Source organism: Lepidochelys kempii, chromosome 2, assembly GCF_965140265.1.
Source record: "Lepidochelys kempii isolate rLepKem1 chromosome 2, rLepKem1.hap2, whole genome shotgun sequence".
NCBI lineage: Eukaryota > Metazoa > Chordata > Testudines > Cheloniidae > Lepidochelys > Lepidochelys kempii.
This window is the reverse complement of record NC_133257.1, coordinates 109,681,450-109,705,961: the sequence shown is the minus strand read 5'-3', so window position 1 is coordinate 109,705,961 and position 24,512 is coordinate 109,681,450. Positions and strand designations below refer to the sequence as shown.

General features: G+C 40.9%; 2 long non-coding RNA genes across 13 annotated transcripts in view; one reads left to right on the top strand and one right to left on the bottom strand.

The window, feature by feature from the left end:
- Positions 1-21,927, bottom strand: part of LOC140905950 (uncharacterized) — an 86,624-nt gene extending 64,697 nt beyond the window's left edge. For 2 of the 4 annotated variants that reach the window (XR_012156996.1, XR_012156994.1), the window contains exons 1-2: positions 21,843-21,927; positions 1,218-1,404 (exon numbers count right to left, since the gene is read on the bottom strand). This is a non-coding gene — a long non-coding RNA (uncharacterized lncRNA). Of the gene's footprint in view, positions 1-1,217; positions 1,405-6,302; positions 6,439-21,842 lie in introns of all 4 variants that reach the window. The other 2 variants (XR_012156997.1, XR_012156995.1) reach the window with 2 other exon arrangements.
- Positions 21,928-22,080: 153 nt separating this feature from the next.
- Positions 22,081-24,512, top strand: part of LOC140906942 (uncharacterized) — a 201,275-nt gene continuing 198,843 nt past the window's right edge. For 7 of the 9 annotated variants that reach the window (XR_012157307.1, XR_012157306.1, XR_012157301.1 and 4 more), the window contains exon 1: positions 22,081-22,163. This is a non-coding gene — a long non-coding RNA (uncharacterized lncRNA). The remainder of the gene's footprint in view (positions 22,164-24,512) is intronic. The other 2 variants (XR_012157304.1, XR_012157305.1) reach the window with 2 other exon arrangements.

The following is a 24,512-nucleotide window of genomic DNA, read 5'->3' as shown; positions in this document are numbered from 1 at the left end:
TACATGTGCAGGGGGGTTGTGGTGGGTGTGTGACTGTTATTTTTTTTTTTGTCCCTACCCTGGTGTAGCATGTTCTTGGGCTAAATCCTGCTCTCCTTATTCATACACATATTATTCATACATGTAGTCTGACTGAGTGAGCGAGATCTAGCCCCTCATGTTTTCTTCCTTCTTTTAAAGGGAGTTTAAGCTGAATTATTGATTTTAAAATATTTTACAAGCAATAACTTACAGGAAAATGGGAGATCAAGAATAAATAATAAGGTGCATAGGTGCGAAGAGAAAACAGTCGTACGTATTTAAATTATCGTTAAGAACTCAGTCATATGCTAAAAGAAAAGAGATAAACATGCAGATGACTAAACCAATAGGTGTGCAAAGAAATAACAATCTACAATGAATTAAAAATGCAAGTATTGGGGACTAAATTGCTTTTAGTACTCAATACATTTTGTTTAAGTGCCTAAATGCCTTCAGGTATGAGTGTTAAAATAGAAAAATTATTCTGATGGCTTTTTGGGGGGCAGATAAGTGGAATTCTGTGAAGTCTCCTGTGCCCTAATTCAGTTCCTTATGGTTAAATGTGATGGGCCAAATTTATCTCTAGTCTGCTATATTTACTGCTGGAAGCACTTATGGCATATTAAAGATATTTATAAAGAAGCACTGGATTCCAAACCGACACTCATTTTCAAGCTACAGAGCAAGAAAATAAAATGGAATATGATCTCTCAGGTCAGTTCAGTTTTTGGTAGGAGGAAATGGTTGCTTAGTCATATTAGTCTATTGATTCTGAAACAACAAAGCATGAAATCTACAGTGGCAAAATACATTTATGTGTGGTGAATCACTGGCAATACTGAGCCTGGTCTTTGTTGCTCCTCAGTTTTCTCTGACAGATTTCATCCTCATTAGCTCATTGATCACCTTTGCCCCTTTAACTGCTAATGCCAGGATCTCTCTTCACCAGTCACAGTGTGGTGACATCTGTTCCTTAAGGTGACTATCATTCATGTTCTGTAGTATTTGTGGCAGAATATACTGAAAGGGCCTAATCCAAAGACAAGTGAAGTCAGTGGTAGTCTTTGCACTGACTTCATTAGGCACTGGGTTGAACCCTAGACAAGGACACCATGATCCTGCCTGATCTGCACCAACTTTGGGGGAGTTACTGCCTAAGAGGTGCCTCAGGAATCCCCATCTTCCATATAACTGACCTTCCACCGCTGCTACTGCTGCAGCTGACTTGGGCAATGCTTACGTGAGGACATCTGCAGCTTTCCGGTGGCCCTGGTACTGCCAGTGATTACAGCAGAATAGGCAGATTCTGTGCTTTTTCGCACGTTTGTGATCCATCTCCCACTGGCTCGAGTGCGCTGGGCCATTAATGAAGAATCTGCCTGACTGTAATAGAATGCAACAAATACTAGATTAAGGAAAAGGGAGAAAACTTACTTGGCATTTGTATTTTTTCTGTGCTGAACTAATTTTTGTCCAGCTATGCAAAGCTGATAGCCGTGTCTTTAATTGGAGAATCTTATTTCTTCTGCAGTCATGGGTGTGACTGGCATCTGGCATACACATTGGCCAATCTGTTGCCCTTTGCCACATTATACTCAGAATCTCCTGTGATAGACACGCCACTGCATACAATTTGATCGCTAACACAGCAGGTGCAGTGTCTGATATAGAACAAAAAGAACCATCCAGTTGCGGCATGAAATGTTGCCCAAAGGAAATTAAAAACTGTATGAGGCAGTGTGCATGGCACAGCGGTGTGTATGGTATATTTGCTTATACCCCTGCTTGTCATTATTCTAAAGCAGGAATATAAGAGAACTATCTGAATACTTAATATATTTGAAAATAGAATTTAATCCAGTGTTTTTTATCATTTTCTTCTTTATGTTTTGGCAGAATTTGATGTAGTTTGGAGAGCAGAATTTGGCAGCTACTGGCTGCATGTCTAAAAACCTTAATTTGTAAATTGGAAAAAAAGGGCTTGCTTTCTGTTTGCAAGCCCGGTTATTCATTTTACATGTGCAGAATGGAATTGCGTGTGCAGTGAGTTCACTTATAATACTGATCATGAAGTTTAAAGGCTTAATCCTGCAGGCTGCTAAATTTTGCTGACAGAGCTCAGCACAGTCTTTGCTCAGCACCTGTGGAAACACATTTTCGTCACAGGAAAATGAACACAGTGCTGCATGCATCTGTGTATGCCTGCGCCCAGGCAAGTAGCGGGGGAAGTGAATGTGGGATAGGGACGAATACAGGACACTGAATTTAGACTTGTTGAATATGGCGAGAGAGAAGGTGGACATGATGGGGTGGATACAGGAAGAAGTTAATGTACTGAAGTTGTGACATGAGACTGGTCTTTATTTCCCAGACCCAGACACATGACATGGATCAGAGTTACAAAAGTTTATGTCCCTCCTCCATAGTGTTATAACTTTAGTCACTGACTCTGGTGGCTACTATAAGAGATTTTGTAAATGCATATGAAATTTGAAGCAGCCATTTTAATGATTCTCAGTTATATTATTGCCATCCAGCAGAAGTGATTCATTTGAGTATGCTTAAGAGCTGCACTTAGCAGACACTAAGGGCAAGGGCCAGACAGCGTGCTGTCTGACCAGTCCACCCTAACCACATCACAGTGGTAACTAAGCACCTCAAATGTGGAAGACACAGAAATGTGTTTGAGAAAAGAGTTATCCCTCATAGCCAGCTGCTCTTAGCCTTGTGACGTATGCCTGGCAGAGTGTTCTTGCTGGTCCACTAGCCTGCAATACTGATCTTCATCAGCTTTCTTCAATTTTTCTAGATTAGAAGGAAATAAAGTATCATGCTTGGTAGCACTACTAGATACGGTGTAAGTAGCTCGTATCTGTCATGACTTGTTGTCTGGGTACTGCACCTTTATAGGGAGAGAAGTCCCAGTCCCTAATGCAGAGGCAGTGTCCACGTTGTGTTGGGATGCAGCCTAATACAGAGGGGACAAATGCAAGGGGACCTTAGGGTCCTATTTATTTTTAAATATTAAAATAATTGAAACAGGCCTTATATAGTTGCTTTTTGTGTAAACGAAAATATAACTGTGATTCAGTGCTGTTTCCTCAGGACCCTCCTCTATCTTCCTGGAGGATTGGGCCCTATGGGACAGGATTTCCCCCCTACCTCAAACTTGTCCCATAGCACCTCTAATTACACTTGATAAGGGCTAAATTCTTCTCCTATTGAAGTCAATGGTAAAACTCCCACTGACTTCAATGGTGCACGATGAGGCACTAAAAGAGGTGTGCAAACACTTTGCACATAAATTGTAAAATGACTTCAGGTGATTATTTTTTCATATTTCATTACTAACAAGGAAATGGGGCTGTTCTCCCAGAAAACCTAGTTAAGTTATGCCAATTTTTCAAGCAAAAGTTCTTCCTTTTTGTAATGAAAACTGTCAATTTTAGTACAAAAATTGCCCCAATTTCTGAGGGGAGAGAGAGATGGCAAATCAAAAACATGCATTCTGGTATGCACTAATAGCAAAGCACTTTTATTAAAACTGTGAGTAAAGCAGTTACAAAAATAATGTAGAACAAAACCATGCAAATTTCCATTCAAAACGTTGTGAAACAAACGTGATTCTTGCAGAGTGCTATGCCTGGTCAAGCTCACATCTCCTCAGAAGCAAACCCTTTATTGTTTTATCTGCTTTTGACTCAATAAGGTGCTCATGAAAGTGTGAGACAGAACATTGACTAAGGCCAGGCATAATGTAGGCAGGTGCTGTGTAAACTCCATATGCTGTTCTGTCAGCGTGCCTCAGTCCCGACCTGCCAACTATTCTCTGTCCTGGGGCATCTCCTCAGCAGCGACAGCCAATCATACTGGCGTGTATGAAAGCACACAGTGGGTTTGTATTCAGGTCAAATTGGACAACCCTTCTAGTACGTTTGAACCCAGATATCCAGAGCAAAAGAAACTAGTCATTCCACAGTGCTACCCAACCAATACGTAACTATTTTTTTTCCCTGTGCAAACAGAGCAGGTAACTACAAACAATCTTTCTCAAATAATTACTGTTTACAGAGACATTTTTCTTGGTTCCCAGAGGTTTTTAGCTTGAGGGTGGTGGGGTGGGAGTGGCGAAAGGAATGGAAGGAAGACACTTGTGGTCGCAGCCAACCAAAAGTTCCTGGAACCATTCTGCCTGCATAGGGCAGATGCAGGCAGTATGGCTTAATGTAGCCCAGGGGAAAAGCACACTCAGCAGGAATTCTTACACCTGCTTCTGTATGGAGCACTCTGTGTTTCCCTCCAGCCCTTCTGCTGCCAGATGCCAGGTGGCATGCAGGGGGATGTAGAGGGCCAATCTGGCTGGCCATGTTCCCTTGGGACTCAGCAATCCTGCTGAGCATGATAGCCAGCCCAACAGCCTGGTGTTCCAGGGAGAGTAAGTCTAAATTCTGAGTGGCTCTTAACACATTGGTTCTTCTATGCTGGGGTAGCCAGAAGTGATCCCTTAATATGCAGAAGAGAAAGGTAGGCCCAGGGAGGTAGGGCTGAGATAAACTGAGTTTACAAAATGTCATGTGGTAGAATCTTGACATAAACCCTGTAGTAAAATATGCAGGGAATTGGTTGTTCAATTAATTTGAAGTTCTTAGGGACCTTTTCCCTTAGAGTTGCTCTCTCCCAAGAGACTTTACCCTTAATCAACATGCCTGGGAATTCTCCTACTTATCATTGTTGTCCTCAGAAAAGGCTGCTGCTCTCCTTTCACCCACAGCTTCCTTGGTTTCTCATACCATTGTGCATTTTTGGGTGGGAACAGCCAAGCAGGGCCATTTCGCTTCCAAATTCAAAGTGTCTTCTACCCGATTGATTGCAGATTGATACTCTCCATAGGACAGCAAGCGAGGGAAATCCTCTGTTTCACTCCAGGTGACTGCTCTGCTATAACAATTAGAGGAACCCTAGCTGTAACCCATCTCCCTCACCTTTACCGATCCCCCACCCCTGTAACTTTTATTTCTATTGTACTGCAGCTACTCTACCACAATGAGAAATGACACATGATCAAATTAAAATGTATGCTGTTGTAAGACAGTGGGAATCACACAGCAGGGTTAAAAAGAAGGAAAACAAGGTTCTGATTCTGCTTGTACCCTACCTCCTTGCACTCAGTTCTGAACACAGAAATTGGAGCAAGGAACTCTGATGCTTTGCTCCTAGCTCTGGCAATGAGCTCTTTTGTGGTCATTGGCGAGAACCATTCTGAACAGTTTCCCCTTCTGTAAAATGGAGGATACTTCTTTACCAACCTCACGGCGATATTGTGTGAATTAATTGGTTAATGATTATAAAAAACGTTGAAAAAGAAAAGTACTATGGGCCTGCTTTTCAGAGATGCTGAGTACCTATTCCTCAAGCTGAATTTAAAAGCAGCTGTGGGTGCTCAGCATCCCTACAAATCGGAACCGAGGTCTTGGCTACAGAATGCCATGATATTGCAAAAGAGCACACAGACAGTAGAGGGAGGCAGCAGCGCACCCAGATTGCCCTCTTGGGTCGTCATAGCCCCTGCAGGCTGGAGAGAAACTCTTAGGAAAATATACCTCCATGTGTTGGCTGGATCTAGGGGTTTGCTTGTAGAAGAGAGGAAAAGTTTACATTTGTCAAAGCAAACTGAAGACGCATGGGAGAGGAGAACACTGGGTGCTGGGAAGATAAGCACCATAGCCCCCAGTGCAATGAGTAATCGAGTCATTAATTCTGCTGATTAACTTGGCCCTGGGGTTCATGGAAATGACATCCACCTTTTTTTTTTTTAAGCTCAAACTGTGGAACCAGGGAGCATAGAAAAACAAGCTAATTAGAGGGAAATCAGGAGAAAAGAAGCAGGGAGAAACGAAAGACAGTCTAAGCATTAATGAGACTTGTTTGGGGAGAGGATGTGACAAGCTCTTCAAAAGCATTATTGTCAAATGTGTCACTGTTTCATAGATGGCTAGAGCTACCTTTGAGCGTCATGCTGATAGTTAATGATTTGAAACTATAAAAAGATTGAAAAGGTAAAAGGGAAAATGTCAGACTCGACTGGATTTTAATGAGCCCCTTTCTTTCCACGTGAAACAGCCTTAGAAAGTACAGAAAGTTTACTTTCACCCTGTCTCCAGTTCTCTCCCTTTTTCAGTGTCTCCTGGTAATAATTGTTTATAAAGGAACAGTGGGAGAAAGAAATCAAAGGTCCACCTCCTCCTAATCACACCCCTCCACCCAAAATCCACTGACTTTACTTTTGCTGGAAGGTGGTTGGTGGAATCAGGGCTGCACAAGGATGTGGATGACAACAATAAGCAGAGATTGATGGAGGAGATGGCAATAGCTCTTGTTTGTTTTTTTGTGACGTGCTGAGCAGAAGCTGTCTTCACACTGTGAAATGTAACAAAGAAATCTAAAGTGATTACGCAGGTTCATTTGTCAGTATCACTGCTCTAGCTATTGCTGGGTGCGACAATGAGATGACAAGGCATTTATTGCTGATGGTTGGTTATTAGTATCATTATAGGAAACATTCGCGCAGTCTAGGATACATAGACCAGGGAGACAATAGTTTTCTGGGCTCCAAACTCAGCGGGGTAGCCTTGTCATTAAATTTGGCAGTACCAATTTAATTTTTTTTAAATAAATTGAAAGGAAACTTTGAAAACGAAATCAGTAACCCTACATTTACCTTAAGAAACTGATCAGTGGCTTTCCTCCAGAATATCAGAAGAGGTTACGCAGATCAGAAGCCAAATGAATCACATAAAAATAAACATGAGTGAGCAAAACCTTAAAATATGACACCTCTTGCAGATCTTATCCCTTCATTCTGTTAGCTTTGCAGTACTGACCTCCACCACACCACCACTGGCCTCCTGATGGGCTTTTTCCTCTCAAATGGTACATCTAATAACATATTAAGAGGAAATACAAGATCCATATGCAAAAGAGACACATCTCACGACCTCTTATAGCTGTAACCTTTGTGCTTCCCCTAATTACTCACACTGCACCCCACCCCCTTTGTTCGTCTTCTCTTGTGTTTGGTCCAATTTGGGACCTGACACTGAAACTCTTACTTTTGTGAATAACCTCATTTAAGTTAATGGAACTAATTGAGTGAGTAAGGACTACTTGAGAGAGTAAGTATTTGGCCTTAGACTCTAAGCACTTTGGTGGATTGACCTGTCATTTTTTATTTGTCTGTAAATCTTATTTGCTCCGTGGTAGCAAGCCAGTCCTAAATTCTGCAGCAAAGTGCTGTTTTTTTGGTAGCTCTCAGATGCTGAATTCAGTAGCAAACTGGAAATTCTGTAGCAACTTAAAGTGAATTAAAAGGTGGAGTTTTTTATCGAATTAAATAGGAAAATGATTCGTACAATCAGTGCATAATTTCCTGTAACATTTATTTTAATATGAAATTCAATTTATTTTATGCATATTTTTAAAATGCTCCATATTTTTGCATTGACAGTGCTCAAATACACTGGAACAGTTCTTCTGGGGAAGTAGGAGGTTTTGACTGCCGTGTAAAGGACTTCAGATAATAGTTACTTGCCTTGTACTTGTATTTTATTACAACTTATTTTAAATCTAAGTATTACTAAATAACATTGCAGATAGTAAAAGAAGTTGTCTCCTGTGTGTTCTGACTACAGCCAAGTGAACAAAACCTTCTTTGTGTATATCCTGAACATTCAAAAGTTAATTTTGATTCGACTATATTCATGACTAGAGCTGGGAGAATAAAGAGGAAAATTATTTGTAGGTCTTTTTTCCCCAAAAAATGTGACATAATTCCTCAAATTCTTTTACCAATATGTTGGTGAATTATTTCCCCAGCCCCCTAGTTAAGACTAAAATCTAACTAGCCATGAATTTAGCTTCAATTGTTTGTTTTAAATGTGAACTTAATCACTTAAGAGCCAGTTCAGGAAAGCAACCCTATTCAGGCTTCACAAGCCCATCCGTGACCCCCGGATAGTTGGGGGGCTAGCCCACCCTGAAGTCCATACTAGCACAGTTTCATTGCTATTGGTACCCAAGCTAGGTTGGGTGTGTCTACATGTGCTGCAATCACACCCCTTGACTGCATTGTAGCCATCCCTCTAGCTCTTAAGACACTTAGGCACTTTTGAACATTTTACCCCAGACCTTCATGTGGAATATAAATCAGGTAAGAAACCACACAGAGTGATCACAGTTAGCAGGGCAATAACAAATGAATACCACCTGAAAGTGATAGTGATACAATATGAAATTTACTGAGTGAGGCATATACCTATTGCTACTTAAAATGAGCAGAATTTTAAATTGAACCAGGAAGAGACCAAGCTGAATATTTGTGACCTAAACTGAGAACAGAGTTAGATGCCAAACTGAGGACAACTTTTACTAAAAATGATTTTACTAGCAGTGCTGAGAAAAAAATGCTTTCTGAAATGCATAGCAGTCATCTAAGTATTGAAAAATCCAAGCAAAGGATAGGAGAAAATGTCTGATTTGGGATGAGTACTTAGCTGACAAACAGGCTAGTGCATTGTGATACGTGTAGTCACTTCTGAAGAGCACAATGGTTAGAAAATCACAGAAAGACAATGACCGAGGATAGGAGAGGGGCTGTCTTTAAATTAGAAATCTATTTACTTTAAACTGAATACCACTCTAAATTTATGGAAATTTCCAAGCTATGAAGTATAAGCATAGCCATATCAAATCACAATATGGAAGGCATGGAATGACAACAGACCTAATTTTTCAAGTACTGAATTTCAGGAATTTGCTAAGTCCTACAAGTTTATGCATATAATTTCCTTGCCAAAATATCCACAAAGAAATGGGATGGCTGAGAAAGCTGTTCAGACAACAACAAAAAAATCTCTTAAAGGAAACTAAATATAACAATAATAATTCATGTATAAATTTGCCGAGTCTTATAAATTCACCAGTAGAAGGACTGATGTCCCTAGTAAAGATACAAATGGACAGAAAACCAGAACTTTTCCACAATAATTCATTTGCTCAAAGTTTAACAAATACCAAACTTACAAATGCAACTAGAACAAAGATAAAAGTAACAAATTCTACCATGACAGACATAGCAGCTGATGCTCCAGAACCAAAGTATCTTTCTGCACATTTTCTTGTGTTTTTCAGAGCAAGTGACACCAAGCTTGATCATGTGTTGAGAATAGGGACAATCCTACTCCCCAATCCCATCTCTGCTGTGGGCGTTCCAGACTAGAATAAACGACTAGGCTGCTAGAACAGATAGACAAGCACAGAGAAGCAGTGCTTGGTCCACTATTTCACATGTTGCATCTGGATAGGCAAAGTTCTGGATTAATCACTTAATTAAAACTTGTAGGTAGAGGCAGAATTGACAAAATTATGTAGGGAAAACAAATCTGGAAGGATATTTACTGGCATTGCCATCTAAGAGACTCAAGTGCAAGAACAGACCGTGGTCATTATATTTCACCAAAAGATGTTCTCAGCTTATGGGGAGGGAGTTATTCCTTTACTTCTGGCCTTACACTAAACTCTCTGAAAGCCCAATCGATGGGAGTTGGGATGAAAAGAAAATAAAGGGAGGCTGTGAGTTGTTATTTATTTCTATAGTGCCGTACATGTGCCTGGTGCCTTAGAGGCAAATATAAGACGACACAGTCCCTGCCCCAAAGAGTTCACAATAGGTTATATGATATGTGGACAAAGGTGATGGGGAGGGACCATAACATATTCGTGAGACATGTACTGTGGTAGTTAGGCATGTTTCCCTGGGTTTTTGTTTGTTTGTATCAGAGAGGCAAGCACAGGAGAAGACAGTTATTGGTGGAAGTCTGGCTCACAGAAGTGAGTTTTCAGGAAGGATTCAAATAAAGGAAATGGCTAGTAGCTCTTATCTGGGACACTGTCCAGGGCGTGTGGGGCAGCATGAATTGGGGAGCAACTACAAATCTTTCACATCACTATGGTGGAGAACATGCAGTGTAGTGGTAATTCTTCTTGTTCCCATGGGGGAAAAAGTTTGCAGCCCCCATGGCTCTGAGCAACCAGACAATTCAGGAGTCATCTTGTGGTTAGGGCAGTGGATTGGGACTCACTTAGATTCCCTAAGATCTCTCAGTGCCTCACTTTCCAACATGTAAGATTGGGATAGTATTTCCCTACTTCACAGGGGAGAGTATCCATTCATTAATGGCTATGTAGTGTTTGGGTGCTATAGAGTTTGTGGGCCATAGAAATCCTGACCCAGATAACCGATATCACAATGCTTTCTGGAGTTGGAAAGATTTGAAAATGTCCCCAAAAGGAAAAAAGCATCCAAGATCTGGTTAGCCAGCTTGAATGCAATCCTTTCCATCAGAGACAGGAGTGGGGTGGTGCAATGTTAACATACACTGAGCCATAAGTAAATTCAGAGTGAGCTGGTGGCAATGTATTTTACAACTGGGAATCCTCTGTTTTTTTTACACAAACAGTTTGAAATATTTACATTTTGCACCTTTCCCAAAATGATCCCACTATTTACAGAAGTAGCAAGGTGTGAGGTGGGGAGACTCAAAGAGTGATTTTTCTTGCAGGGCAATACTCTGCCAGAAATAGAAAAACTGAGGCAGTTACTCACTCAAACCAATTTGTGACAATATGCAGAAAGAGAAGAATGAAGAGAGAACAAGGGAAACCACCCCTGTGTGTCATCAAACAGATGAAGAACATGCTGTACAGGAGCTTTGATTTAGGTAGGATTCAGCACATCTGGGCTCTGCTCTTTGGAATGCAAGGGAGCTTTGTCCTTTTATGGAGCAAAGTAAAACCTTTTACTGGCATGGTAACAGGCAGCTTTCTTGATGAGCTGAAGAATAATACAGTGTCTTAGTAACACATGAGCCAAACAAATGATTTTTAAAATGTAACGTCTGCCAAAGTCTTGCCAGTGTTGCTGAACAGGCAAATTATTTAACAGTCACAGCAGGGATTTTGCAACTGGGATCTGTGCATATGCAAAATCTTGGTTATAGCCTAGCATGATTTTACAATGCCATTGGCTGTAATCACTTTTAAATAGAAATATCATTGAACTTCATTTGTGTGTGTGTGTCTGTGTGTGTGTAACTGTAAATTGGCATTGTTTGCAGCAGCATGAAATTCTTACTAGGCTTCCTGGTGATGAATTAACCTCATTGGACTGAGAGGTTTTTTAGGGCACTACAAAAACAAAACAACAACAAAACAATCTCGAAGCACTCACAGCAAGTTATCCGCACATGGAATGGTAACAAAATGGAGATAGATGAAAGTTATAGAACAAAGTAAAAGAACGTGCAGCAGAATTGTGTTGTTTCAATTAGCATGGGATAAAGTGAGTACAAAAGTATAATGCAGGTATTATATTATATTATACTATATTATATATTAAAAGTATAATACCAAACCTGCACATGGATCAAGGTAATCATCTGCACTGGTATCCTTTCTCCATTTGGATGTAGTGTAAAGTATGCAGTGCATTATTTCTCACCAAATTGCAGACTTTATCCTATATATGTACTTATGCTGCCATGTAATAAAACATACACACTGGTTTTCCCTTCAGCTCCAACTAGTGCTTGTTTTGCTTCAGATATTAACTTTCAGATATTAACAGTAGAATTAATCATGGCTTGAATCCTTATGACAATAGACGTTGTGTAGTCTGACATTACTTTATGCAGCCACCACTGAGAGGGTTGGCTATTATTAGGAGAAACAATATCTATTTAATAATTGGTTAAGCAAGTTCTGATTAATTCTCTGAGATAGTATTGTACTTGAGCCTCTTTGGCAATATCCCCTTTTTTTGTCATCTGGAGAGAACTGCCAGTTAGGCCTCAATTTTCTAACCATCATTCCAATGCAGGCAGCAATTTATTTATTCATTCAAATTTCTGTAACCATAGGACACCCTTTAGTGCTCCGTGTGCCTATTCTGTAAATGACACAGTATTGTTATTACTGCAAGTAAAAACAGTGACCTAGAGTCTTGCTTGAAGGTTGAATTATGACCTAAACAGTTATGAGCGTGGGACATCATTAAACTGTAGTTGATCCTTGTTTATGAGTGACCATGAAATGTGTATTAGTTTGCACAAGCTATAGACTTCCTTCCACTTCAGAAAGACTAAGGTGATGTGAGATGTTTGCAATGAAATTTAAAAAAAAAAAACACCTTGAAATGTGAGACATCTTCATGTCTTTTCAAACAAGCTAAATAATCTTGGTTCTGTCCCTTTATATAAAAGTGGCTAAAGAGTCTCAGCCATTTTTTGCGGTCTTGCGCAGTTTTGAATTTTTAAAAAAAGGATACATATATGAGGGATTTAATTTTATCAGATTCTTCAGTAACAAGGAACCATATTCAAAGTTTTTTCTGAGAATGGAGGATTAAGCAATTCAGGACCGAAAATATATCTCTGTGCTCCCAGTGTTGGGCCAGCCACCTGCCTATCAAGAGTAGCTAGATGTTTGCAACTTACTAAGGGTTAAGATGCAATGTAAGAATGTCTGCTGTGCAGACCGCCACATGGGCAGCAGGTTGCCTTCGTAATAGGGAGCATGGTACCCTTAGCAGTGGTTTGCATTGTGGTCTTGCTTTGAGAAGTGGTCACCAAGTATATTCACCTACTTGTGGTAGTTGCTACCTTCTGTGATGCATGAGACAAAGCACAAAAAGCAAAACACCAGATCCGCAAACCTTTAGCTTTCTGTTTTCAACCCTACATTAACATTGTATTCTGAACCCTTCCCTAGATGATGTTTCCCCTGTTCCCCTATATCTTCATTACTCATTCTCAGGCTCTTTGTACTCCCTTCCTCTCTTCTATCCCACCTCTCCCCTTTTGTCTGCTGTTGATCTCTTCCCCCCCCCCTTCTTCCGTGTAGGTGGCTCTGATGGAACTCTTTTGATTTGGTTCTGAGCCCTAATGCCTTTGTAGAGTGTGTTTCTTTCCCTTTATCCTGATGCTCTAACATAGATTTGCGTTCACATTCATTCATTCACATTCGTTTGCTAGCTCAATTTGGGAACAGTTTCACTCTCTCTTGCTACGTAGTGGCTGTACGCCCCTTACCGTCAGCCTGAAATGACTTTGGATGCCTCAGGTGAAGCAAGTCCACTGGTGTGTGGAGTGAGCTGAATTGCCACTGCTTCCTGCTGTTCCAGTGATAGATAATACCATACAATGGCGGTGACGTGGTTCTCAGGCTGTGAGCTGGTTCATACTGAGCTGTATTGATTGGAGTTGGTTCAGGGCCTGCTACCTATTTCATCAATTGAACCTTCCAGACTGTGTTCCTGCTTTGCTTCTTTTGCCTCTAATTCGGCTTTATCTCCTGATTTTCTTTTAGTTGATTTTTGTGGCATATTTCTTTAGTTTTCTATTATGCAGAAGGACTTTTCTAATGAAACCGCACTTTCTCTCACCCAGTATTTATTTATTTTTACAGATCTAGTCTGCTCTTTTCTGGTATGTCAATTCCATTACAAGACTCTGGTTCTAAAACAGTTCAGTCCTTAGCAGGATTGAAACTGAGGTGCTATCTGATGAAGCTCATGGGTTCAGAATCCAGGTTTACAGTTGAGCTGTCAAACAGAATTTGTAGAACAAAACAATTCAATAAAATTAGGCCATCATGAACTGTTCCTAGGGCCATATCCTCAGTTGGTGTAAGTATAGTTGTACAACTGAGCTGCACTGGCTGAGGATCTGGCCCCTGATTTCTAAGCATGTATTAGTTATTTGTAAGCATTCACTGAATAGCCTGGAGGAATAATCACAACCAAATGCATTTCACTATTTGCAATTCATGATGTGTAATCAGTATGTGCAATTCATGATGTGCATTGTTTATAGACCCAGACAGAAGAACTAGAAAGGCAGTCTGGTTTAGTGTATAGGGCATTGGATTGGCAGGAAAATGAGGCAGAGAGGTTACACACAGTGGGGCTTTAGGCAAGATGCTTAAGTAGCACAGCTAGGACTAGAAGTAAGGAATGCTGGGCTCCCAGCCCCAAGCACAATCCATCAGACCACACTACCTACATTGTTGCCAGAGGCTTGACATAGAGATTTGCTTGGTCAAAATAAGGGATTAAGGTGTCAGGAATACAAGGGAAAATTTGAAGAAATGGAAGGCAAATATCAAATAGCTCATTCAGAATTTGTTGTTTGTTTAAATATAAGGGCCAAGACAATGCAAACCTATGGAGCCAGCTATGTGGCAGTCAGCTGTAGACAAGCAGAAAGGGGACAAACAGGTTTTCTAGCCTTTCTGTATAAATGGTTAATTGAGGGGACAGACAGAAAATGTCTGGACACGTGAATTTATGGAGTATAGGTGTAGGGTTAATCCACACAGATACGAGTTGGGATTGTCTAGAGAGCTCAAATGTAAAATAGTAAAAATTGGTGGAAGACAAGCTGCTGAATTATAAACTACTTCAGAAGACGTTTTTACCAACCCAGTCATTAACGAATTTGCAGCTCATTTCCCTGTAGAATGTTGGTAATGTCAAATGGTGACAGTAATTTTGAAATATTTAGTGCGTAACTGTGAAAAGGTACTTGTGATTTCTCTTGGAAATTGTCCTCTATGGTCATTCAGGACATGATCTCTGCAGAGGTGGAGGTAACTTCAAAGCTAGCATTGTTGTGTTGGATAAAAATGCCTGTAATGGTCCCTCACACTCCCACTCGGAGGGAGGCCACTCAGTCCGGTCCTGTCTGGCAAGGACCAGAGTCCGCAGGACAGTCAAGAGTCCACAAAATAAGGTTGGGTGACCAATAGTCACAGTCAGGCTTCTGCCTGAGTTTGGGCAGCTCAAGCTGCCAGCCCTTAAATGGAGTCTATAACTGAGCTGGGGGCCTGGGCCTGGGCTTGAGGAGGCTCAGGCAGCCAGCAACAAAAGTCTCAGGGCTGGCTTTAGCCTGGGTGGAGCCCAGGCAGCCAGCAAAGCCACAGTCTACAGGTGGGCTGGGACCTTGGCTTGAGGCGGCTCAGGCTTCCAGCAAGGAAACAGTCTTAAGCTGGCTCGGAGGGAGGCCACTCGGCCTCACTGCAATGCCGTGTGTAAACAAAAATACAAAACAATGAGATGTTAAACTAAGATTTGCATGTGAAATTCTGTTCCGTTTAAGTCAATAGGAATTTTGTCATCGACAATCAATGGGGCCAGGATTTTACCCTGTATATTTTCTTATAAGTAGGGCTTCTGTTTTTCAGGGTTTATTAATTTCATTTTTTCAGGGTTTATTTTTAGCAATTTTTGAGTTTTATATAGATGTCTAAAATTGGGAGTTTTTCAAGGCTTTCTTTTTGAATATACTGGAAGGAGTAATGGATAAATACTGATTTCACTTTTGGGATCTGGGGTGTTTATCGGTTAAAACCATAAATTCAGGAGCCCTGCTTATAAGGTACAGGAAAAAAGTGTTCCGATACTAGAGTGGTAGGGGACATAAAAATAGATAAATATCTCTATGGTGCCAAATGCAACAGTACAAAGACAACCTCCAAGTCTATATCTCCTTCACAGCAAATGCCAACAGCACAGCCTCCTTTTGCTTGTCCAGCATTGGTGTCAAAATGAAGAACAACTGACTAAAGCTAAAACAAGTCAAAATGCAAGGGATATTGGTGGGACGAGGGAACCACTGTAAGGAGCTGGCTAAAACCCTGGCATCCCCTCATTTGAAGCTATCTGCCCTCCAACTGAGAAACGTTTCACAGTACTAGGCCATCCTGGACTCTCTGCTTCTAAGGGATTCCCCAATAGCAATAGCTGCCACCCGGTGGACAGCTGACCTACCACAGTGAATTTCGAGGCTCAACTACTGCACCACATTCTACCTGGGAATGACAATTGTAAGCAGAGTCAGGATGAGCTCTACCCTGACATCTGGTGGTGAGTCATGGTGGGTTGTGGAAAAGAACTTCAGGGGCTGATCTCATTTGCATAGGCACACCCACCCTGCCTAGATGGTCACTTTGGCTGCTGTAGGAGCCCCAGTTTCTCTGTTATTGGGGCAGGAATAAACTGTTATTATCCTGATTATGTGAATCAGGAACAGTGGAACTATACTTGGCCTTTTGTTATGATGGAGAGACTCACCATCAACTAAGCAGCAGTCACTAGGCAAGGGTCATGGGTTCCAAAACCCAGTGAATAGGAGCAGCTCATGGGGGCGGCTGGCAGAGTGGAGCCCCATGGATAGGTGGGACAATCAGCTTTGGACCATGTAAGGTGCCCTTTAACTTCCCCCCCTCAGCTCCACCCAGGTTGGGAGGTAAAACTCTGCAGATAAACTTTTGAACTCTGGGGCTGCCCTGATCAGGGACAGAGACTTTTGGGTTGTTGGACTTTTGGGACTTCGGGTGATTTTGGGTTGCTGGACTCAAGAACCAAAGGGAAAGGACATGCCCCAATTTGCTTGGAGTGGGTTTTTTGCTAATGGGTTGTGTTATGAATCCCAACATAATGCCACATTGTTTCTCTCTGTTATTAAAAGGCTTTTTGCTACACTCAGGCTCTGTGCTTGCAAGAGGGGAAGTATGCCTCTTGGAGATACCCAGCAGGGGTGGTATATATTTGTCCCAGGTCACTGGGTGGGGGCTCGAGCCGGTTTTGCATTGTGTTATTGGAATGGAACCCCTAGATACTGAGCCCGGCCCTTGTTGCTGCCAGCTCTGATTGGCAGAAGGGTTACACAATAATAGCCCTGAAAAAATACCAGCTAGTTCAAGAGACAATCTCTCTCAAGATTAGCAGTTCTTGAGAGATTTCTGCTGCCTTCAGCCATATTTGAACCAGATTAGGCTAACAAATCCCTCTTGGTTTTGCCTTTGAATTGAGTACAAAAGTGTGGGGTAAGGTTCAGAATGGAGTATCTGATCCTGAGCCCCTCTGAAATTTGGGATGGAGGCTGACTTGGATGTGAGATGCTAGTTCAAGACCATCTCTACTAACACTAATATTGAAGATAAAAGACACATATCTGAGAAATTGCCTCCATTCAATACATTAATATACAATATGTTTTTGACTCCTCTTTAGAAGTGCCTTTTAAAAAATCCTATTTCAATTATCTCTAAGAAGATCAGCCTGTCTGATAGCGATGCAATATGAAGGCAGAGCAAGTAATACTTTCACAGCCAACTCATTCTTCAGAAAACCGTTATGGTCCATTTTCTTAGAACTACCTTTATGCGATGAGTCTTATTTGTCTTTTTTACTTCCCTGCGCATTAGAGGCAAGCCAGCCATTAGCAATAAATCATTCAGCTTTTAAAGGAATATTGTAATGGACACTGGAGGGTTTTATTATAACCTCCCTTTTGTGGTTGTTTTTACATTTTGCAAACGTACATTTTCCCTCAGTCTCATTCACTGCCATACATTTCAAACGTCAATTATTTCACAGTTTCAGTTTCAACTCAAACCTGAAACTTTTTAGGTTCAGGTCAAGACTAAGGCCAGGTCTACACTACTGCTAAAGTTGATCTAACTTATGTTGCCCAGGGGTGCGAAAAAGGCTGTCCCTGAGCGATGCAAGTTTTGTGCTGTCCATACCAGTGCTCTGTTGGCTGGAGACGCTCTCCTGCCGACATAACTTCTGCTTCTTGCTGAGGTGGAGTAATTTTGCCGACGGGAGAGCACTCTCCCATTGGTATAGTGCATCTTCACCAGACGCACTATAGCGGCGCAGCTGCATTGTTGTAGCTCTGTAGTGTAGACTTGCCCATAGTCACAGATTCAGTTTCTAAAGCCAGAAAGGACCATTCTGGTTACCTAGTCTGACCTCTGACATAACAAGCAAATCACAGATTTTCATACACTCTCAATACTTAGCGTAAAGAAATCCATCTTGGGGTCTCAGCAGATTTCTTAAACTCTGCTGGGCCATCTGCTTTCTTTATATCATAGACTTTAAGATCAGAAGGGACCATTATGATCGTCTAGTCTGACTTCCTGCAAAATGTAGGCCACGGAATCTCACCCACCAACTCCTGTAACAAACCCCTAACTTATGTCTGAGCTATTGCAGTCCTCAAATCGTGGTTTATAGACTTCAAGGTGCAGAGAATCCTCCAGCAAGTGACCCGTACCCCACGCTGCAGAGGAAGGTGAAAAACCCCCAGGGCCTCTGCCAATCTTCCCTGGGGGAAAATTCCTTCCCGACCCCAAATATGGTGATCAGCTAATCCCTGAGCAAGTGGGCAAGACTCACCAGCCAGACACCCAGGAAAGAATTCCCTATAGTAACTCAGATCCCACCTCATCTAACATCCCATCACAGGCCATTGGGCATATCTACTGCTAGTAGTCGAAGATCAATTAATTGCCAAAATTAGGCTATCCCATCATATCATCTCCTCCATAAACTTATTAAGCTTTGTCTTGAAGCCAAATATGTCTTTTGCCCCCACTGCTTCCCTTGAAAGGCTGTTCCAGAACTTCACTCCTCGGATGGTTCGAAACTTTCATCTAATTTCAAGTCTATATGTCACAAGTTCCAGAGCTTCCTTGGGGTCAGAACTTTTCTTGATATACTTGCCTTGATTTTTATGACTAGATCCTCTGAACTTTTTGAGTTTTGCCCATCACTAGCAGTAACTAACTGCAAATAGTTTTAATGTTAAGATTGATTTGAAATGATTATTTTCAGCTATGATTAATTTCATTCAGTTCTTTACAACATGAAATTCAATGTAAAATTCTTCTTTTGCAAAGCAGCATTGGAAAGGGAACACTGATATATTGTAATTTTTGTCAGCTAAGGGCTGCTGCCAAGCTTTTGCAAATAGAGGGGTATGACATTTTTGGCGCAGTTCTTGTAAGCAAGCAAAAATGCTGAAACTTTCATCCCACGAACTCCCAAATTACTTTGTGATATTTCATGATGTTAAAAAACAAAACAACAACCTCCATAGCCCAACACTTTGCCAGGATTAAAACTACTTTTTGTGACCACAGTGTCACCTTTCCCAATGCCTCAGAAAATGACTGTAGAGATCCAAGTTTGGAGTTCACTGTATCTTTGGTATATTTTTCTGTAATTCTAAAACCATTACAATTAAAACAAAAACAAAACAGTAACCTGAAAATAGGCCATGCATGCTGTCCTGTTGGTGGAGAAGAAGGGCTTAAAATGCAGAAGTTGATTTCATGGCCAGATACAGCACTTGGAGCTTAGCTATTAAAAAAAAATGAAAATGAATGTTTAAACATACCTTACTTCTCTATAAATCTAAAGGAGGCCAGACACTTGTTCTGTATGCATGTGTGTTTGTGTCTATCTATTTCTTTACAGAAGACATATTTCCTGCAGTGGCGGGTAGTAGAACTGATGAGTACAAGATGGGAAAATGCTTTGGTGATGAATGATCAAATTTTCAGAAACATCTCACTTCATTTGATTTGTCCATAAAAGCCATTACAAGAATAAATAGTGTTTCCCTACCTCAGGCATTCTGCAGCTCTTGGTCACAGGGTGATGGTTTCTGCAGTATGTAGAGTTGGAGGTTTGTTGCTTTTTTTAAAAAAGTATGTCGTCTGAACAAATACCGTTATAGTTTAAAAAAAACCACAACACTGTGGCACTGGGAAGGTGGTAGCATTATCAAACAGAGCAATGGAGTTTAGGTGAGGAATTTATATGGAGAACTACTGTACACTGACCTAGCTAGTGTGATCTCCTTAATAACCAAGGATGGGAGAAGGAGGGGTAAAAAAGCCAGACAAGTGATTGTGCTGATATAAATTTTTCTCTCTTAATTTTCCTTCTCTGAAAGAGGTAAGATGCTTTGCACCCTTGATTCACATTGACTTCAGTGAAAGTTGAGTTGAGGGTTCTCAGTGATTCAAAGGAAGGTGCTCAGCCATTCACAAGATCAGGACCAATGTGCGAAGTTCTCTGCAAATAGTGGTTTCTCTTCTCAATTGCAGAAATGTACACTTTTTGCTGGTTTTTCCCCCATATTCCCCATCCAAGTACATTTCCCATTTCATGTGGAATTCTCCCGCCTTTGGAACATGCTCTCTTTTCTGTTCCATCACCTGTCACCAGTCTAAAAGGAAGGCTCATGAAGTTTCAACATTCATGTTCGAGTGTAAACCTGGAAGGTGCAGTCTTGAGTTTCCTTAGCTACTGCTTAGGCACTAGAGTAGTCAATATTTGTGCTATTGAGTACATTAATTAATTGAGCCCTGATCCTGCAAAGATTTACAATTTTTCTGAACTTTAGGCACTGTAAGTGGTCCTGTTAACATATGTAAGTCTTTATCCCTAATTCTAAGATGTGCTTAAAACTGTCACTTGTTAAATGTCTGAGAAAATAAGACAAGTATATTTTTAAAAAATCAAGCATGGTAATATATTCATAAAATGGAAAATAACAGGATATTTCTTTGGACTCCGTGGAAAAACTCCTACTGACTTCGTTGGACTTCACATTAGGTCCTTTGTGTGTATTACTATTTATAACATTTTAAAAACCTCTTTTTTTTTTCTTTTAAAGGTAAATTTATCCTGGAGAATAAAGTCCTCTATTTTCCAAAAAGTAGGTAAGCTCAGATAGTGGCAGTACAAACTTCTCCAGTCAGCCCCAACCAATGTGCCTGAGTCCTGCAGAAATTACTTCTGGTAGTGAGAGGGTACCACAGTTTAGTCTTCATGCATGTTCAGTCCTTGGTCTCTCTGCTGAGTCTACCAAACCGGGCACCAGTGAGGTCCAATTACACAGCTGGATTTTGATTTGAACTGTGACCTGGAGGTGAGAAGCTCGCTACTCTGAGCCTACTTCTTTTCTTTTGACGAGACATGTGAGAAGCTGTATTACTAATGCTGTTGTTGTAAACTATTATTCTAGGTTTAGGGTTTCACTTCTGGCAGTACACATGTATCCTTTGTTAATGAAAAGCAAATGTGCACACAAGGAATGCAGCACTTTACATCTGAAGTTCACTCATTGTGAAACAGAATAAGAATAATCGGAGGCAGCTACAGACCTGCAAGTTAAAATATTTTAAATCATTTGATATATGGCTGCTACTCTTCTTGGACCATGCAGACAGCAGGGACAGCAACCTCTAAAAAGCAAAGGAGCTGTACTCTAGTTTTTTACTTATTTCTTTTTGGCAATAGCTTCAAGAAAACACATCTGCTACCCTTGGCAATTAAAGACACCTTAATTTTCAGATAGATTCTGTGTAAATATCAACTAAACATGTTATAGACACCTGGCTTGGACTTAGTGTAAAATTTGTTTGCCTCCTAAACTGCTTTCTTTCTTTTCCCCTTAGATTTCTGTATGCTGATTGATGGTACTGTACAAATGTATGAACCCCTATTTAGCTGATGCTTTCGTAAGCAATTTAGACAATTGGCATACTAGGCCCAATCCTACAGTCCTTGCTTATATGCGTATAGTAAGCAGAATGAGATCCATAGTAAATACAGTACTACATTTCTTCTTATAGTTGTTATTATGATAGCACCTATAGGTCCCAGCCAAGCATCAAAGCCCCATTGTACTGGGCACTATGCACACATAACAAGTGATGGTCCCTGCCCTAAAGAGCTTAAGCTCTAAGTTTAAGACTAGAGACAACAGCAAACCAGACAGAGAGGTGGGAGGAGCACAAGGAAACAGGGAGGTGATTAGGTTAAGTGTAATAAACAATTAAGTAATTTCTTCAGTTTCCTTTTTATTTTTCAAACAATCTATATATATTTTTAAAAAACATTTTACCTTGTATCACACCACTCTTGCTTTAGGTCCAGAACCAATCCCCATTGAACTCAATGGAAAGACTGCTGTTGACCTGGAGCAGGTCTGTAATACACTCCCCTATTTGGAAGATGTCAAGGGCAGACCTTCCTCCTGACCAGAGTTGAATGAATAACTAGCAATGAATAATTTACATGATGAATTTCACTCCCCTTTTCAGTTTTTGAATGACCAATGAACACATCAGGATTTTATCTATGTGTTCCTCATTTCTCTGAAGGATTCTTTGTCCGCAGATTGTTGTTAAAATGTAAGCATCTGATTGGAGACAAAGGTTATATGGTAAGTTTCTATTCCTTGATTAGATTAGTGGAACTCTTAGAATATGATTTCTGGGGTAAATATTTGGGGTTACAAATAGGGAAAAAGCTTTTCACAAATATTTGTTTACAGTTGGCAGGTTTAGTGACTGTTTCTTCAGTAAACATATTTGCTGGAATATTTGCAGAAATTAAATGCAAAACAGGTGTGAACACAAAGTGAGCTCATTTAAAATATCAAAATAATATCTATGGGTGTGTTTCTAGTTGTTTGTTTTTGTTTTCTTTCAGTATTTGCCCAGTTCTAATCCTGACACACACCCCTCCCCGCAGAGGTCTTTGTGGGTATCTCCACATGGCAAAAAAATCCCATATGGGAGAGTCTCAGAGCCCAGGTCTACAGACTTGGGCTTGTGTCACCGTGCTAAAAATAGCCATGTAGACATTCTGGCACAGTGTGGAGAGGGGTGGGGTTCAGAGGCCAAGCGGGAATGTTCACACATTGTTCAGTGCTGTAGCATCAGTCCTGCAAGCCCAAGTGTTTCTATCTGGGCTCTGAGACTTGCTGCTGCAGGGTTTTTTTGCTGTGTAGACATGCCCTGTGTGTGTGCGGGGGGGCCCTTTCTGCAGCCATCTCATCAGGACCCTGCTGGGGTAAGGCTGGCAGGCTCTTCCACATACAGATGAGCTGGTGGAGATTGGGTAGATCCCAGCCCACCCAAACTGAGGGGGGGGCAACAGTCTGAGGACAGGGAAGCTCAGCCTGCCTACAGATAAGAAGTGATGGCTCCCTGTCAGGTCAGCAGATGGCTCTTGTGTAGAGTGGCCCTGCTATGGCCACTGTAGCTATGGGTAGGACTACAGTACAGAGAGTGGGGCATGCCCCATGGTGCATGGGTAAGGGGGTTTCCATGGGGAATGTTATTAGGGACTGAGATTGCCTTAATTTGGCCCTAAACAGACACTGCTGCTTTTTTTTTCAAATCCTTTCCTTGAATTTTTCCTATATATCTTCCACTGTCAGATGATAAGGAAAATGTTCCCCAGTTCACTCATACACTATGTTATATAGACAGAATCAAAAGAACTCAAACTTATGGCAGAAGTGGTGCTGTTGCAAATAGTCTTACTTTTTCCTTAGCATGCAATCACAATTCAGTCTTTAAAGAAAAGCTGCAGTGGTATTAGTTTTGTGAGGTGGTTTCTTTTGGGGCAAACTGTGACAAGCAGCTGGGGCATTTGCTCTTTGCCTTAATCTCTGTAACTAGAGTAAATTCTTAGGGCAGGTTTGTTTCCTGGGTACTAGGTATTGGTATTTTGTTTGAGATTGGTGAAGGAAAGATTTGCCCACAAGCTGTTTGCTCGAATCTGTTCAAGGACTGATGTATATAATATAAAACAGTTGCACCAGATTCTTGTCACTTTCTCCTGCAATAGGAAACTGACCTGCAAGGCCCTGGACATCTGCTATTGTTTGGCAGAGAGGTGATGTTATTATTCTTATTAGTAGCAGTGGTACTAGATCAAATCCTGCGGTCCTTACTACCATTGAGAGTTTGCTGCCATATTTTAGTTAAGAAGTCTTTTGAACCTGGCCTGATAATATGTTTCATTGGATCAAAGGTACATCCAATCTGCGTTACATCATTAGAAACAGGAGTTAGAAATCTTATTTCCATCATTGGAAGCACTCCATGGCTTGTCAGCATTGCTGAAGATAATCAAAACCCCATCTTATTAAAAACCCTTTTCTTGATCAGTATGCTGTCCACTGGCAAAGTGGGAGGCTCATTCAGTGATACCAGAGGAGACTGAAGGTTCACAGAGAACTAAGAGAAGCTAATTACATTTTTTCTTTTCAGCACTGAAAGGATAGTTGTGAATAAATTGGGAAAAGGGAGGGGGAGAAGTGCTGATTAATATTCATATTTATCCACAAGTATACAGAAAAGGTGAGAAGGAGCTAGCTCCCCAGAAACCTATGCACCTTGGCAGTAGATAGAAATTTTCATTTAATTATAGCCACTATTAGCTTAGCACCTAATGAGCATGTTTGAAACCATGCAGGGTTACAGTGTACTAAAGAAAGATCCAAGAATCAAATAGAAAATGAAAACCTTTCCTTCTCTTCTGCTCTGTGAATTTAAAATAACTCTGCTGGGACCCGGAGATCAAGTGGACTTTTATTCTTGATTTCTCAGATATTGTCACAGAAACCCATCCAACAAAAAATAAATAAAGTGAAATGGTCTGTAGGGGGTATCAGCACATTTTAATGGAGAGCAAAAAAATGGGTACTTTTCCATTTTCACTTTGGCTGGTGAGCATTATTAAGGTCTCAGTGTTTTCCTTGCCTTTCCTAGTGGGCTAT